Below are 14,075 nucleotides of genomic sequence, written 5' to 3' on the forward strand. Positions count from 1 at the left end.
AGCCAACCTCTCCCACTTCATATGTTCATTGGATATGCCCTCTGCTAATCCCTTGCAGATAAGACTAACATCCAGCATACATTATCATTTAGCTGGGACTACTGAGCACTCACTTATTTAAAAAATATGCACAGAAGTTGCCCAGCTTTAGGTGGTAGGGGCCTGTTGCTATGGGTAAGGGACAGCAGTGATCAGGCAAGAGAGAGGCTGAACGAGCATGGAGATCTCCCAGGAACACAGTCTCTGTGTAGGAGTGATGTTGTGGAACTTTCTCAGATTTGTGACAGAAGGTTCCTCAGAAGGTTCCTCAAGGTTTCCATCTTTCTAGCTGGGGGGCAGGAACCAAGGTGCTTCTGAGAAGGGCAGGACCAGGCAGTACCTGCTAAGGATCTTTGCTATCTTTTTTTCTTTTGCCTGGTGTTTTCCCTGAAGTCTTTACCCTGAAGCTTGGGGCAGTCAATAAATACTCATGGACTGAGGGCCCTTGTCTCACCAGCAATGACAGTGCTGAGGATAAGCTGAGAACTCTGGCTGAGTCCTCCATTCCCCTAGGAGTTCCAGCTGATACAGATGTGTTCTTGTTGCTATGGCAATCAGAGCAAAAACAAGAGGTCCAGTAGTAGGCTTTAGGGCAGTTTCTGTCCTATGTCAGTGTTGCAAGTGAGGTGATAAAGTGTTTACATCGGCCCTCCTCATGCACTGTAGGAAAGACTGGCAGGGCTCACAAACCCCGTATGGGTTGCTTGCCTTTAAAAATTACTTAGTTCAAGTTGCTGGAATAACCTAAATACCAAGGGGGAAATATACACTGGAATGTAAGGAATCAGGCTTGCATCTTCCATAAACAATTGCAAGACTTCTGGGATCAATTTATTGAAAAAATTACCATTAGTGGCTTCAACCTGACCTTAGATGTTCAGGCACGCATTATCCTGACCTACTTCTGTAACTTATTTATGGCATACATTCATACAGTACACATGCACAGTAACTGCTTGTGTAAGCCACATGGTGATAGAGCTCCTCGTGCCATCCAATAACTCAGTCAACTCCTTAGAATCTGGAAGACGAAAGCTGGCAACCTGATATAGGTGTAGCATTAATCCTTTATTAATTTAAAATAATAATTAAAACTGGATCAATTCTGAAATATGATTTAGAAATTCCTGATTCTTTAGCATACGCCCTGGATCGAGTTGACTAGTCATTACTAGCTGACTAGTACTAGTCAGCTAGTAATGATATCAAGTCCTAGTCTGCAGAACTTCCAGCTCATAGTCTGTAAAAGATGTGGTTGAGTTATTGCTTCGTGCTGACATGTTCTCAGCTAAATCCTAATCTGAAGTTTTGCTGAACAACCTCCTGCAGCCTTCAATTACCACTGCAGAACTTTAGAATTGGATCAGTGATGGCTTTTCTGACCAGAGGAACATGATGATGTGATTTTTATTGTACTCAGCCAGCCATGGAGTGCTAGGTTATACTGTAATGAGCTTTAATACTTGTTTTTAATTATAGCTTTACAGTAAGGTATAATGATCAATAAAGCAATGCCTCGTGCCTGAGTTTTATAAGATATAATGACCATCATTTCTCTAGGAAGAACCACTGAATGGAAAAGAAAAAAGAAACACCATAAAACAAAACAAAACACCATAACCTAGCTGACCAAACTCACTTTACTTTTAAAGAAACAAAAGTTCTACAGTTTTCCCAGGTTTGCGATCATGAGTAGAGCTGGTTGAACAATTCGTTGAATTTAATCTTTTTTTTTTTCCCCTGTTTGCAAATTGTCTGCAAACAGGTCTTGATTTTTGCACATATTCTTTATTTGCCATTATTCAACAGAGCTATTCCAGCTTTTGGGCTGCTTGTGAGCCAGTCTGCGGCAGAATTCATGTGATTATTACTCATTCGTAATTTGCTGTTCATGTTGTGTGATTGGTCACCCTGGTATCACAGAAGTGTTTCTCTTCCCTGTTGGGTAACCTAATTTTTATTAACAGTGCCTTATTAAATCCACTGCGGTTTTGAAACTCTCTAGAACAAAGAGGGCGGATTGGCTCAACTGCAGGAAGACTTTTGGGGTTTTTTGGTTTTGTTTTTTTCTGAGAGGTATGCAGCACGGCCTGACAAATCCAGCTATGTGTGAGGCACAGCAGCAGCACCAACAGTGTCACAAGCATACAAAGCTAAATACCCATAAAAGGTCATCATCACCAAGCACGCTCTTTCTGAGGGCACATTCAGAAGGTAAGACAATACACTCCCCCATTACTGAATACTAGCTGGACAAATGCCCTGGTGCTTGACCTACTCTCTTTCCCCCATGTGAAGGCCAACGGCTTCTCAAAATGCCAAGAAATCCTTTTATTTCCAAAAGGCTATGTCAAATATATGTCCTGCACTAAACGTTGCAATTCAACAGCCTTCTGAGAGCTGTGAGGCTGGCGAAGGTACAACTAACCATAGATATGTGGACCAGTGCTCCTAGCACTCACTGCATGTCTATCAGGGATCAGATCTGTACAGTAAATTTTTATATGGTCAATTGTCTTGTCTTCTCTTGTCTTGCCTTGTCCACATTTTGAGTACCTGGTGTGGATTAGTGGTAGAAAAGCGCAGGAAAGAAAAAGCTGCGTGGGACCTGAGAAGAGAGGTATGGCTAATTTCCAATGAACTGTTTAAAAAGCAGATCCTCGTGAGCTATGGATATTAGGGAGGAATCACGGAGAGTTGCAATGAGGATTGTGGTTTGTACAGTATGTTGCTAATCATGAGTGATGAACACCAAGATGTTACATAAGGTATTATAACTAATCCCTGAAGTTTCCTTTAAAGCTCTCCCTAGGCTTTCAAGCTTAGCAGCCATTTTTTTATTTTTTTTTAACTGAGCTTGCTCAGCTCAACTGGCAGGTTTTTCCAAACCCTTCCATTTTAAGCCACCCAAAGTCATTCTGAAGTCAGGCTTCCTGTTTAGCTATAACAATGACTCTTCATATGAAAATGTTTCCTCTACATCTGAATTTTTTTACATAATATTAAAGGTGCTGCAAAGTTTATTCAAGAAATATTTATTATGAAAGACAGTTATGGTGCAAGTTAATATTCAAAATGCAACTTGCAAATTCCAAAGGTCTCAATCTGTAAATGCAGTCATTTAAAAAAAAATCTCTTCACATATTCATGTTGTAATATTTTACTCCTTATGGATTTTACCATGATCTGTCTCATGCTTTTTTTTCTATAAATATTGTCTGGCATCCCTAATACACTTCACTCTAAACAGATTTTCTTCATCAAACCAAACTTGGTGACTGACCTTCCTCAAAATAATGTACACATGGCTTGGCAGCAAGGGGACTATTCATGGTGGTAAGCACTATGCTCAGTAATAAGCTTTTGTAGGACTGGAGTCTTAAGCCTTAAAGGTAGCTCCCATTTGTCTCCCTAACCCTCGTCATTATCAGAGTGAATTGATACTTTTGGTATAATACCAGTTGGACATATTGGTTCAGTAAATACAGTAGGCTATATTACTAGTGAGCAACTTAAATCAAGTCACTGAAACTCACTAACGGGATACATAACTTTGAGCCTTATTGATAATTAAATGAGAACATTCACACAACATTGCCTGTATTGTCAAAGTCCTGTCCCAGAATTCACTAGACTCAATGTAAAATCTGGGATCAATTACCTGAGGTCAGTCTCTTCTCTGGTTGCTCCAAAGGCCTTCAAAGAGTCCTGTGGCACCTTCATCGAAGAGGGTATTCACTCACGAAAGCTTATGCTCCAATAGGTCTGTTAGTCTATAAGGTGCCACAGGACTCTTTGCCGCTTTTACAGACCCAGACTAACATGGCTACCCCTCTGATAATTGACTCCAAAGGCCTGGTAAGACATCTCCAGGGCATTACAACAAATGCAAAATAGAGGCCTGTTAAGAAAGGTAAATATATAGGCAGGATCCACATTGGGAAAGAGGGGCCAACAAAGCCAGGAGCTATCCTTGCACATGGAAGAGGATAGCCTTCTCTATGGTTGCCCAATATCTTTGTGTTTAGAAGGATGCATGGACTCCAAAACTGAGACTTCCCCTAACCTCTCCTACCAGAAGGTAAATTTCTTATGGACATTTCTTCACTCATTAACCCAACCTTGCCTAAGATTTGGCTGCCAGAGGGTGAAATTCCTCAATGTCTGTTCATGGCTGTGTATACCAGCTCTCTGTAATGGATAGAATTAGAACTGCTTAACTGTGCTTTTGGAGCAAGAAGATCTACAGTTCCATCCCCAGTGGTATTGTTAAGTTACAAGTGACTATGGTGTACAGCATAGTGACAGCCTTGAAGCCCTAGGTGCCCTGTATGTTAACAACTAAGTTTATTTTCCGGTTGTGAAGTGACAATTGCTCATGGAGAATTGTCTGTATCTGTTTCATTGATTGAACTGGAAACTGTGTCTTTTGTCTCAGTTAAGTAGATTCTTGACTAGCAGATGTACCAGAAGTCCAGCTCCAGCAAGTTCATCTCAACAAGATGGCATCCAAATGAGCAGGTGCTCTGTCACTACCAATTCTGATCTCAGCTATACTGGTATATCTGTGCACTAACTCCATGACTACAGTCACATTACCTCAGGCTTACACTGTCATCAGAGTGTTGCCCAAAGAGATTAAAGAGTTATTACGGTCGAAATCCCTGAAGCCTTTAAATTAATGCAGAATTGCAATAAAGATGTGAAACTATAAACAACCTACATTATGATTGTTAGAGAAAAGAAATATGAATCAAAGAAGACAGCATTACTGCTACATAAAACACTGGTATGATTCCAGTGCTGATCACCATGCATTAATTTTTCTTAGAACATTGGGAGACCCCAGAAATAATGTGACTCAAAACCTTAATTGACAAAAGAAATAGTTACTTTTACTGGATTAAAAAGATTACTTGAAGATCATCAGGACAAGAAAATTGATCCAAATAAATGTTACATGTTTGAACAAAAACGTTTATTGGATGTAATGTTTGCCAAAAAGTAATAAATTAAGGAGTAAGGGAAAAAAAACCACCCTTTTAGGCAAAGCATAGTTCAGAAAAAAATATAATTAATATATGGAACCTGATATAGTGAAACTGAAGTAAAAATTCATACATTATTCATAGGCTCATGAATGGTTTTCACAAGACTACTACTATAGACAGAATCTGTCATGCCACTTTGGAAATGAATTAAGATAAACTGCCACCTGAGTTTGGAATGAGGGTATTCACACAGGGGTTTAATGTGGTTTAACTAATCTACTTCAAATTCATATCATTAGTTAATTCAGATTAATTTTCCTGGATGTCCCCATGTAGACAAACTCAAAGATGTTTTCCATGCAATACTAATATCCACTATGCTGCCCAATAAGATCCTTAAGCCTTTTCATCGGACAACTGAATATGAAGGCTATAAAATTTACTTTTTAAATCCATATGGTTCTTTAAAAGATTCTATGTGTGTGTTTTCACTATACAGATGAGTGAGCCACAACTGCAATATATAAATATCCTACTTCCTTTCCTCTTTGCCTCCAGGTTTGCATACACAGTTCTGCATATACAAGTTTGCATATACAGTTTTAGAGAAGCAAGTGCTGTCATTATGGAGTGGGGAAAATAATTAAAAGTATGAAGAAAATTGGTTTTAGAGAAACATCAGACATCCCAAAGCTCAAATAAATTACTTATTGGTCCCAAATATTGTATCACATTAGCTACCTTGTGTACTTCTTAAAAAGGACACTGCCAGACTGGTAGGGTCAAAATCTGACCTGTACTATATATAGAGGTATAAATATAGATACAGGCCCAGAGTAGACTATGTCCCACAATTGCTACCTCAATGTAATTTCTTTTGACATTTACTTGTTTTCAACAATTTACTTGATACACCTGCTTTCTTTATTTAAAAGTTAAAAAACAAAACAAATAAATAACCCTTCTACCCCAAAACATGCCAGCTGCCTCTCTGTCATCCAACAGTTCAATAACAAGTCGATCTGTGAACACAAACTATTTAGTAAGCAAACTGATTCCATTTCAAATAATTTAAGAATTTTTTTAATATAAAAAGCACCTTTATAAAATCCGCATAATAGTCCAGTTGTGAAGTGACTCACACCTAATATCTTAGCAATAAAATATTTCTTCCCACAATTGTGACCTAAAAATGTCAATGGTATCTACTAGCGGTTCATATGGTAATCATTATTATATACTGTTTGCACGATAGTAGCACTCCAAAGGCTACAATTAGGATTGGGACTCTGTTGAGATAGGTGTTATAAAAACACCTAGGAAGACATGTTTACTGTCCTGAAAAGTTTACAACCTGTTTTCATTGTGAAGTGTAATGGGGAATGTGTTAAATCTCTCTTTAAGACTGTGTTTCTCTTCAGTAGACCCTAGTAGCCAATCTACCTCTGGTGTAATGCCAATAACTTCAGCGGAACTTCATCAGGAATGAACGTAACTCTCTGTGTCAAAAAGACATTTTGTATTACCTTTAAATGTAGCTATTTTATATGACTGATAGATCTTTCAGACAGTACATTGAAACAGAGGTCCTGTTTCTTCTGCATGAACATCAGAAGCCTTGTCCATGTTAGAAATTGAGATGTGCTTTAAAACTCAGCCAAGCCCTTCTACCTTCATTTTACCTTAAGCCACTGTTGAACATTTTTTGTCTCCTGATGTGAAGCATCCTAGTGCATAGGGTTCAATACCAAATGCACCTTGTTAGATCATACTGTATTAGGAATTCAATACAGTTTATCTCTGTTCATACCAACCACTAAATTTGGTCAATCACTTTGCAGCCAGCAGCAGAGGCAGGAGCAGGAAGGAGCTTGTTTGATCCATTCATATCAAACATGGATCAATTCCTACATGGATTTAACATCAGGAGAAACCCTTTCTCTTGCCAAAACTGACATGGAATATTTGACCACTCTATCCTCAGATTTTTTCCCCCCAAAAATGTTTCCAATGCTGCTTCTTCCAGTTCCTCAAGTGATAGTAATGAAGGAAGTGTTAGTGTAGAGAGGGTTCCAGGAAATCACCAGTATCTTAAACACCATATCATCTAAAGCTGCTAAAGCAGATCTACATGAAACAGTGGTTAAAATGCCGGCAGCTACCAATGCCTTGACCACATTAGTGCCCTAATGTTGTTACCACCAGTGAGGCTAAAATTATGGTGACAACAGCGGGCATTTTGGGCAAAGAAGTCTACTTCAAGTAAGACCAAAGAGAAGATTATAAGCTCTTTTTGCTCTGTGTTTTGTTCTGGCCCATCAGATGCTCAGACACCATGTTAATAGGTGTGGCATAAAAAGATATATAGACAGTATCCATATAGATAGTAGCCACTGAGTTCATTACAACTAATAATAACAATACCAGTGTTGCCAACATTAGTGATTTTCTTGCAGATCTTGCAATGTGCGGTATTTTTCCTAAAGTCCCAGCTTTTACAGACTTTAATGGAATTACATGATTTGGTGGGGTGGAGCCCCACCCTCTGAGAAAAGGGCTGAACCAGGCCAGAGAGGCTGCACAAACCAGCAGCCAATCAGTGAAGGCCTGGGGAGAGCCAATCAGGACCGGGAAAGGTCCTATATAAAGGCTGCCCAGTTAGGGAGTAGGGCAGTCTCTCCCTGACTGGTAACGGAGGAGGACTGGCTCCTGAGTGGAAAGGTAGCACTGTGGACAGAGCAGTGCTGGGGAGCTCTGGCTAAGAAAAGCCCCAAGCTGCAGGCCTTGCTACAAAGGGCTGAGCAGGTGCATAGGGAGAATAGTTTGACAAGGGGAGAGAAGGAGGGCAGTGAGGTTGCCGCTAGAAGGTCCCTGGGTCGGGACCCAGAGTAGCGGGTGGGCCTGGGTCCTCCCACTTGCACTACACCTGGCTGAGGAGGAGCATGGCCTGATACAGGCTGTGGCTGGCCCCTGCGACAAAGGGGCTAGACTTTGAGGCTGCAGTCGGCTGCTAGAGCTGGTGTAGATTGAAGACTGCTGATAACACCAAACCCCTGAAAGAGGGTGAGACCACAGTAGTGGGCACTGCCAGAGGGCAGTGTCCTGAAGAGGATGCTGCTGAGCGGGGAGCAACATGGGTCCCCGAAGCAACAGAGCAGACAAAGGGCAAGGCAACACATGCAAAAGGTACTCCATGACTAGACAGAACTAATTCCCAGAGCAACAAGTGGGAGGTGCCAGCGGTGGTGAGTCTTGACCCTGTCAGACATGAACAGAGTATTTGGCCTATATTGTTCAGAAATGGATTAGCTTTGACAAAGATTTTGTGGGTGAGTTTAAATTCAAAATCTGTTCTTAAGTGCCATATGATTTAAATCTTATGCGGTGAACTGTTTTCACAAGATTTCCACCATTTTTCCCAGCATCATGATTTTCACTATTACTCTCATGGGATCTTGGCCATAGGCAAATGGGAACTGGAAAATTGTACCCTTTCAGAATTGGATCCAACCCTGAAACAAAATTGTGGTGGTAGAGATTCAAAGATGAAGACATGCAAAACTTGAAAGGTTTCAGATTCAAGGTTCTAACTTATCCTTGTATTCAACCTACATTTATGATGACTGTGTCATATCAGCAACTGTGTTGTTCTGGCAAAGGAACCAACAAAACTGCAGCTCAGGATCTTGAAGACCTAATGACTGTCTCATATTTTGTTACACTACTGAGCTAATTACATTTTTAAACAGCAGCTGTATACCCCTTTCCTCTTCTGGGAACTTAGATACATGTTCTTTCATTTCCAGCCAAACCTTCACAGTTCAATTAATCCCAAAGTATTCGAGAAAGTATCTACATTTGCTTGAGTTGTGAGCAGCTTATTTGCTGAGTTTAGCAACGGGAGGCCTGAAGTCAATCAGTTCAGCTTTACCTATACATGGGAATGCAATACAGTATGTTATGAGTATGGGAAGGTAAATTGCCCAGTAAGGATGAAATATCTGATCAGGAAAATCTGTAGGTCAATTATCTCATTGTCTGCACATCAGCGGCAGAGCGTTGTAATTCATAGTATTTAGAATATTGCTCTGGCATTGTGGATCTGGGAGGAGGTTCTTGATTTCTTGCACATAATTCAACTTCAATCAATAATTATTCCCACAGCTGGATAGTAACATGCATTCTCAGCTCAGGAGGTTTTCATATTCCATATTAGGAAATGTGTATCTGCGTGTAGAAGGAGATTCCAGAACAAAACATCCCACACATGATCTAAATTAAGCCAATGCAAGTTCTTAGTTTTTAACAAAAGTTGCATGTTCCACATACTAAACACTTATTTGTCTCCCTCTTCTTGTCTGTATTTATTAATCGAGCACCATCATTTCTTATTTTAAAATGCTTACAAGAATATACCACAGCAGGGTTCATTCTCTATGAAGCCACCATAGGAACATCTCCCTCTTTCAGGCTTCTATTGTGTCCCAGCTTGATCCCCTAAATGCAACAAAGCAATAATGCCTCTTTCCTCTACTCTCCACATGGCTAAGCCAATTTCAGGTCACCAAAACACAGGGTATAAATATGAATTGAGATGGACTGTATAAAACTGTCTGAAATCCTCCTGGGGTTGTATACCTTTATATCTCTCCTTGGATTCACTAAATAGTTCTTTTTTTTTTTTTGAGCTAGGTTTAATTGATATGGCCAAAACTCACTGCCTGGAAGTAAGGAAAACAACGACAAACACCCTACTGTATATTTTACAGCTAAGTCGTAACTGGAGATTGCATTTTACGAGAGCTCCATAAAACCTCTTCATTGATTTCAGAGCTGTGAAATATACATACTCAAAGTAAAAAAACCAGGAGTCATTTCCAGGCAATTGACATTTAGGGCTGGATTGTGCCTTTAAAATGCAGCCTTAAATAAGGAGCAATGCAGAGCCACACCTATCTCAAACAGATTATCTCGCTGGGCTCTGTATTGACTAGGGGGATTGAGTAGTTTGCATCTATTGTTATAGTCAGAGTTCACAATATATTACAGTCACGATTAGAGTTACTGCAGGTATTCACACAAGAAACTTTTTTTGAATGTGAGAAGAGCCGGAGATTCAGATTTGTCCAAGTGTAGTTTGAAGGTTGTGCTATAGGGTGCTCTCGGGCACTCCTGGGAGCCCCTTGTTAAAAACCCCACCACCTGGTCAACATTTTCAAAACTTGTCTCCCTTAATCAATTTTAAGGCACTCACATAAAAGTGGCCAGACTTTCGGAGGTGCTGAGCTATCCAGGATAATTCCCTTTGACAACACCTCTGAAAATCAGGTAACTTAGCTTGGTACCTAATCATGGACATAAGTACTCAGATGCTCAAGTTTGAAAAATTCACTTACATCAGGTTTTGCCCTTATATTTTTCAGTGACAAAGTGTAAATATTTCCTGAAAGAGAAGCTTGATATAAGTTTGTTTGCCAAGTTGTCTTGTGCACTATCTTGCTTATGGTGAGAAGAGAGCAGTTTTGTTTAATCAGAAAAAGAAATTGCTACATTCCTTAGATCTTAGTCTCTGATAAACACTGTGTCCTTGTATTTGCACATAAAGAGAAGAAGGTTAAGAGAGAAAAGTGTGTGGATGCCCCTTGTGGCTGTCTGCTGCATGGGAATCCAGGGAGGGAATGCGATCCCTACTCTATCTCACAGCTTTAGCACCCCTGCTCAGAAGCAATTCATAGAGTGAGTGTGTGTGTTTGTGCATCTGAATTCATAGGTGTGGGAACTAGAAACTGACTTGAATTGGATTCCATTGTATACAGGGTTTACAATTTGGTTCAATGGCTCTAATCACCCCCGCTATACAAATTGTTCCAGCACCCCTGCCCAAATTTCAAACTAAAAAATGTTTGTTGTCTCTAATTAGACAATTGGCAATAGTAGTATCAGTAAAGATAGTGCCATAAAGGGGAAGGGAAACTACTTTTACCTAGTAAATACATCCCCAACTGGGTCACATTTAGCTTTTGTTGATTGTCAATAGGGTTGCCAATTTTGGCTGGACATATTCCACATGACAATCTTTAAATGAAGATTAATCCTTAATTCCCAGAGACTCCAGGACAATCCTGGAGGCTTGGCAACTGTAACTGTCAAAGAAGTAGGTCTCAGTAAGAAATCGTTAACTAACTAGTCCTATGATCCTGAAATGTCTTCTCCTCTCACATACATATTTTCAGCTTGTTAGAGTGGCAACATGACAGTAAAAAAGAATGGGGTGTATTTCTGCTCTTGTATAGTAAGAATCACATTTAGATGGTCTGAGTCAAGGTTTTATAGTCAGATAACAGAACAAGGAAAATGGCCTTCTTCTACGACTTACCAAATAATAAAAGGAAAATTTAAATAGCTAAGCTGGATATAAGGGACTCTGCAATGCTTCACTGAATATTAGAAAATATGGCTGATAATGCCTGCTTTTTCTTGGTCTCATGTCTTTCTAAATAAACAAATGACCAAATGTTAGAGGTGATCTGACTTTATACTGGGTGGAAGTGTGTGTTTTCACCATTATCTCCTTTACTGCTTCATATATAAATCCAAACTGGATAGCATCCAATTTCTCATCACAACAGCCTCTGGAAATGAAAGAGCCTGAATAGAGGAGGAGATGAGCTGCTTTAAATGCTTTTTCATAGTTTTTCTCACTGCTATGAAAGCGCCATTAGAAGCTGCAGCTTGCTTGTTTTCTGACTCTCTTCTAAAGTATTGAACATATAATTGCACTGAAAACCTGGGAGGAGGAAAGTATCATTGTAAATCAAATATGGAAAACACATTTTGTACTTTCTTGAGAAATGCCCACTCGATCATTATTTATTCAGAAGAAAAGGTGTCTCTTTAAAGGGGAGGGTGTGATTAAAATGTCTGAATGTCTATATATTTGAATAGATTAGTCCTTCATAAGCTATTGTGTGAGTCTATTTTGTACTGTGGAAGTGCTATGCCTGTATTGTCTGCCTTAGCCACAATCCCCCATTACCAAAATATAACAAACAATTACCTTATTGCTACATAATTAGAAGTCTTATTTTATTACCTTTGCTGAGATAATGAGGTGGAGAAACAAAAGCAGCAATGGGGGAAATTTGCGATATAATTGTGATCTTGGATGCACAGGACATATTGCAGTATATTCAGCTACTCTGCTAATGTATGCTTTGGTTCCACAAACTTTGGTCTAATATCTGATGTTGTCCAAAATCAGAGTCTCTCATCTATATATGAGAATAATTGTTCTTTGAAACAGCTGGACATGGTCTTAGACCTTGCTGTTAATGCATGTACGATGGCCATCCTGTTGGCAGACACACTGGAGATTGAAGTGAGGTGCTCCAGGGCTAAAAGAATGAACTGCTACAGCTTGAGGTAAAAAGCCAAACCTCTGTAGCGAGGGGCTGTACCAGCTCATGTCCTCTGTGGAGCGGCAGAGAGAGGGACCCATAACACATACACTCGCCAGTGGGTTACATATGCGGTTAACAAAACAAAACAAAAAATCCCCCCCCCCAACTGTGGATTCTACATATTTTAAAACTCACTCTATTCTTGTGTTTTCTCATGGGATAGCCGCTTTCCCCAGGACCTGACCTCCGTGAAGTGCAGCAAGCCGCTGGGGAGATACTTCCCACACTCTGTTGCAGAAGCCACTGATGTCAGAATAGATCAGCCTTTAACCATGATCATATGACAAGAGTGAAACTCTGTGCAGTCCTGCTCCCTGTCATGTGACTAGGACCAGGCAATAAAGATCACTCTTTTTCTTACTCACTACCATGTGTCACACCATAATTCATACACCTAGGAATTGAGGGTGATGGGCACTTTTTGGGAGGCCCGCAGCAGCTTCCAGGATTCAATCTAGGTATTTGCATGGCCCTCATCACCACAGCATCTGAGGTCCTGTCACAGGAGACAAATATATATAATTCCCAGTAAGTTTAATGGGTATTAGATTTGTGCATTAGGCAGAGATTAGATTCTAGCATAGAGAGAGAAATGTGGATTCTGTGCATGTAAATACACATTTCTTTAGAGTCTCCTCTGTAACCATATTCCCTTGTCTTTCTGCCTGAAGTATTCATTATATCATGTAAAGATTAAAGATCCTAAATAGTTATTTTGAACCTCTGTCTGTTATATGAATGCTCCATCTCCTCATTTCCAATTTACTTCTGGAACCTCAATGAAAAATCCTTACCAGTTTATAATGAAGTAGATTCTTTAGATTCATATCCTGTGTAAATTTGTGAAGCCATGTATTTCAAATGGATTTCTTTCTGCAAGTGGAACACAGATAACATTGGCCCTCAAGCCTTTCTCCAGTTAAATCTGCATTAAAGTTCAGCGATACAAAAGTGGCATTTGCATGTGTGGCCTTTGTTTCAGAGATTGACAAAATAGATGGCCTTTCCAGAAAATGAAAAGTGACTGTGAAAAATGACATTGGGACTAAACACGGATTTTGCTCCCTCTTGTGTCAATGGGAGTTTCTCCATTTACTTTAATGGAAGCATAGTCAAGCAAATGTTGTACCAATAAAATAAAAACCAGCAGGATCTTATTAAAGGGAAAAAGGCAAAATACCACATTTAATGTGAATACAGAAAGAATCATAGTAAGCAGTTAGTTACAGCTATAACATTCCATTCAATCTCATATTTATTCACACAGGTTCTGCAAGGTTGTTATCATAGTTACCAGCCTTAGAGTTGCTCATGCCAAGCCACTGGCCAGGTGGCCTGGACATGAGGAGGGAGCAGGGCCTTGTCAGATGCTCATCTGATGCTCCTGGAAGTTGGTTTGCAGAATCAGACCCCCAAAGTTCTCACTTTTTAAAGTCTCCTTTTATAAGAATTTCTTCCTAGGCCAGTCTATGGGAATTGCTTCATCATGTTATTGCTGAATCAATCAGCAGATGGCACATTCCTGACGGCTCCCTGCTGCTAGATGTTATCTTGTTCTTTGGTTCTCCCATTCTTGAGGCTGTTG

General features: G+C 39.9%; 1 long non-coding RNA gene across 1 annotated transcript in view; it reads right to left on the minus strand.

The window, feature by feature from the left end:
• Positions 1-12,720, minus strand: part of LOC140917202 (uncharacterized) — a 46,534-nt gene extending 33,814 nt beyond the window's left edge. Inside the window, exon 1 of the long non-coding RNA XR_012160741.1 lies at positions 12,626-12,720. This is a non-coding gene — a long non-coding RNA (uncharacterized lncRNA). The remainder of the gene's footprint in view (positions 1-12,625) is intronic.
• Between the last annotated feature and the right edge of the window lie 1,355 nt (positions 12,721-14,075).

The sequence above is a fragment of the Lepidochelys kempii genome, chromosome 9 (genome assembly GCF_965140265.1).
Source record: "Lepidochelys kempii isolate rLepKem1 chromosome 9, rLepKem1.hap2, whole genome shotgun sequence".
Lineage (NCBI taxonomy): Eukaryota > Metazoa > Chordata > Testudines > Cheloniidae > Lepidochelys > Lepidochelys kempii.